Raw genomic sequence first — 4,385 nt, 5'->3', positions numbered from 1 at the left:
GATGGGTGTTTTTGTGACTGGAAGGATGTTTCCAGTGGGGTTCCACAGTTTTCAGTGCCAGATCCATTGCTTTTTATGGTATTTATCAATGATCTCAACTTGAAGATAAGTGTTATGATTACGAAGTTTTCAGGTGTTATTAAAGTAGGCAGTGTGGTTGATAATGAAGAAGAAAGCTGGAGACTCCAGGAAGATATCAATCAACTGATAAGGGGGTAGAGCAGTGGCAAATTGAATTTAAACCAGAGATGTGAGAGATCGCGCATTTGTGGAGGGCTAACAAGGAAAGGGAATACACATCAACTGGTATGACATTGAGAAGTGTAGAGGAACAAAGGTAACTGGGATTGCTTGTCCACAGATCCCTGAAGGTAGCTGGCCAGTTGGAAAAGTTGGTTAAGAAGTCATATGGAATGGTTGCATTTATTGGCAGAAGCAAGGAAGAGAACAGCAAGTGGGTTATGCTAGAACTGTATAAAATTCTGGTTAGGCCACAGCTGGAGTACTGCGTGCAGTTCTGTTCACCGCATTGATGGAAGAACGTGAATACGCTGGAGAGGGTACAGAGGAGATTTACGTAGATGTTGCCGGGAGTGGAGCAACTTTGCTATGAGGACAGATTGGATAGGATGGGTTTGTTTTCCTTGGAACAGAGGAGGCTGATGGGCGACAGCATTGAGGTGTATAAAAATAGGAGGGGCCTAGATATTGTTGATTAAAAGGGTCTATTTCACATAGTGGAGTGGTCAACAACCAGGCTGCATAATTTAAAAGTAATTAGTGTAAGGGTTAAAGTGGATTTGAAGTGAACATTCTGCATGCAGATGTTTGTGGGGGTCTCAAACTCACTGCCTGAAAGTGTGGTGCAGGCAGAAACCCTCACCACATTTAACCAGTTCTTAGATGTGCACATGAAATGCAATAAGGTGCAGGGGTACACATCTAAAACTGGGTATTTGTTGGCCGGTGCAGATACGATGGGCGTAAATGACTCCTTCCATGATGTAAACCTCTATGATGAAATAATTATCGGTTAGGATTACTTTCATGATGCAAAACGTGGCAATCAGATAATTAATGCTGTTTCCAGTGAAGAAGTGTTCGTGCAAGCTGGGGCTCGAACTCAGGAAGCTGAGATGAAGCATCTTATGAGGCTGCTGTTCGGAGCACGGGGAGCGTTGTCTGGAACGGTGGCATTTTGCAGCCCAGTGAAGGGCGGTAAACCGCTGTTTGATGCTGCATTCTCCGCTTTCCGCCGGCAGCGGCTGATTGGAGAGTGTGGGAGCGGAAGTTAGGGCTTGTCCCGCCCTCACTCACTCTGGAGCTGAGGAAGAGCGATTAGTCGATGGGTTTGTTTGTGGCTTTAATTTTCTGTTGTGAAGCGTGGTGGCGTGGCAGGATCCTTTAATAATCTCTCACAGCTGACCTGAATGCACAGCTTTGAGATATGGTTTCTCCAGCGTCAGGGCTGGAAACGGGAGGGAGTGAGAGACACTGTGTAGAATTTGAGTGTGAACAGAACTGCAGAGAGAAATCAGCAAATGGAACAGCATCGTGAGACACTGCACTCTGTTAACATTGAACCACTAATCTGAATGATTTAATTTTATCTTAGAATTAATTGAACACGTTTGCATAATGTTTCCGCCCGGTTTTGAACCGGGGACCTTTCGCTTGTTAGGCGAACGTGATAACCACTACACTACGGAAACGCTGGTGCAGTAGCATCGTTGGGAACGTAACCAGCGCTTTAACCTCAACAGCTGGACTACACTTCTGGAGCTTGTGTCACGAGAATAGAATAACGGTGCTATATTTAGCAAGGTTGTGAGTGTGGCAGGAATTGATCCCGTGTTTCTCTGCCTTTATACATAGGAACAGGAGTGGCCATTCCTCAGCAAGTGGTTAGAATCTGGAATACACTGCTCTAAAGGGCGGTGGAGTCAGACTCAATCTTATCTTTCAAAACGGAGTTGGATAAGTATCCGAATGAAAAAAATTGCACAGCTGTGGGTAAAAGACAGGGGAGTGAGACTTGTTGAGAGTTGGCATGTGCTCGACGGGCTGCATCCATTCCCTTCTGCTTTGATTCTATAAGTTAGTGGCACATTTAATAGTGTGCATGTCAGCAGAATATTGAAAGGGACATGGATTCAGTCGGCACAACGAGAGGCATCTGATTCAGAAGATTCCGGTGCATGAAAATTCGGGTTTAATGACTTTAAAAGCATCATTTTTCTTTTGTGAAGATTCGGTCAGAGAAATGTTTGAAAAAGAATTTTTTGCTGAAAAGGGCTCAGCACTTCATCTTCTTTTTGGCTGTTAGGGCCACACTTCTTTTCGATGGTATTCTTCCAGAATGTATATTTTCTTTGCTGTTTCACAATAACCAGTCCCTTGCACTGCAGTCTATCTCACTGTTTCCAACGTCTCATATACATGTTACCAGCAATGAACATTTTGAAGCAGACTTCTAAAGCACAGTGTCCAAAATGGTTTATGGATTCAGAGGTAAAGTGCAGAGCACAGATAAGTTATTCAATTAAGGATTCTCCTTCAGTTAACATTTCTTTAGTTGTGCAAGTGAAGATCATCAGTCAATTAATGATGTTTTCCCATGAAGGCAGGATAACATTTAATGATTGTGCATTTTCTAAGTAAAAGCCCATGTGATTCAGGGCGAAGTGGCAAATTGGATCCAAATTTGGCTCAGAGGCAGGAAGCAAAGGGTAATGTTTGATGGGTGTTTTTGTGACTGGAAGGATGTTTCCAGTGGGGTTCCACAGTTTTCAGTGCCAGATCCATTGCTTTTTATGGTATTTATCAATGATCCAAACTTGCATATAGGTGTTATGATTCCGAAGTTTTCAGGTGTTATTAAAATAGGCAGTGTGGTTGATAATGAAGAAGAAAGCTGGAGACTCCAGGAAGATATCAATCAACTGATAAGGGGGTAGAGCAGTGGCAAATTGAATTTAATCCAGAGATGTGAGAGATCGCGCATTTGTGGAGGGCTAACAAGAAAAGGGAATACACATCAACTGGTATGACATTGATAAGTGTAGAGAAACAAAGGTAACTGGGATTGCTTGTCCACAGATCCCTGAAGGTAGCTGACCAGTTGGAAAAGTTGATTAAGAATTCATATGGAATGGTTGCATTTATTGGCAGAAGCAAGGAACAGAACAGCAAGTGGGTTATGCTAGAACTGTATCAAATTCTGGTTAGGCCACAGCTGGAGTTCTGCGTGCAGTTCTGGTCACCGCATTGAAGGAAGAACGTGAATACGCTGGAGAGGGTACAGAGGAGATTTACGTAGATGTTGCCGGGAGTGGAGCAACTTTGCTATGAGGACAGATTGGATAGGATGGGTTTGTTTTCCTTGGAACAGAGGAGGCTGATGGGCGACCGCATTGAGGTGTATAAAAATAGGAGGGGCCTAGATATTGTTGATTAAAAGGGTCTATTTCACATAGTGGAGTGGTCAACAACCAGGCTGCATAATTTAAAAGTAATTAGTGTAAGGGTTAAAGGGGATTTGAAGTGAACATTCTGCATGCAGATGTTTGTGGGGGTCTCAAACTCACTGCCTGAAAGTGTGGTGCAGGCAGAAACCCTCACCACATTTAACCAGTTCTTAGATGTGCACATGAAATGCAATAAGGTGCAGGGGTACACACCTAAAACTGGGCATTTGTTGGCCGGTGCAGATACGATGGGTGTAAATGATTCTTTCCATGCTGTAAACCTCTATGATTATATAATTATCGTTTAGGATTACTTTCATGATGCAAAACGTGGCAATCAGATAATTATGCTGTTTCCAGTGAAGAAGTGTTCGTGCAAGCTGGGGCTCGAACTCAGGAAGCTGAGATGAAGCATCTTATGAGGCTTCTGTTCGGAGCACGGGGAGCGTTGTCTCGAACGGTGGCATTTTGCAGCCCAGTGAAGGGCGGTAAACCGCTGTTTGATGCTGCATTCTCCGCTTTCCGCCGGCAGCGGCTGATTGGAGAGTGTGGGAGCGGAAGTTAGGGCTTGTCCCGCCCTCACTCACTCTGGTGCTGAGGAAGAGCGATTAGTCGATGGGTTTGTTTGTGGCTTTAATTTTCTGTTGTGAAGCGTGGTGGCGTGGCAGGATCCTTTAATAATCTCTCACAGCTGACCTGAATGCACGGAATGTGCAGCTTTGCGATATGGTTTCTCCAGCGTCAGGGCTGGAAACGGGAGGGAGTGAGAGACACTGTGCAGAATTTGAGTGTGAACAGAACTGTGGAGAGAAATCAGCAAATGGAACAGCATCGTGAGACACTGCACTCTGTTAACATTGAACCACCAATATGAATGATTTAATTTTATCTTATCATTAATTGAACACGTTTGCATAA

The 4,385-nt window shown here is 44.0% G+C and overlaps 1 non-coding gene across 1 annotated transcript; it reads right to left on the bottom strand.

The window, feature by feature from the left end:
- Positions 1-1,639: 1,639 nt before the first annotated feature.
- trnav-aac (transfer RNA valine (anticodon AAC)) lies at positions 1,640-1,712 on the bottom strand. The gene has a single exon. It is a non-coding gene; the product is annotated as a tRNA-Val (tRNA).
- Between the last annotated feature and the right edge of the window lie 2,673 nt (positions 1,713-4,385).

The sequence above is a fragment of the Pristiophorus japonicus genome, chromosome 3 (genome assembly GCF_044704955.1).
Source record: "Pristiophorus japonicus isolate sPriJap1 chromosome 3, sPriJap1.hap1, whole genome shotgun sequence".
In the NCBI taxonomy this organism is placed as follows: domain Eukaryota; kingdom Metazoa; phylum Chordata; class Chondrichthyes; family Pristiophoridae; genus Pristiophorus; species Pristiophorus japonicus.
This window is presented reverse-complemented; position numbering and strand designations above follow the sequence as displayed.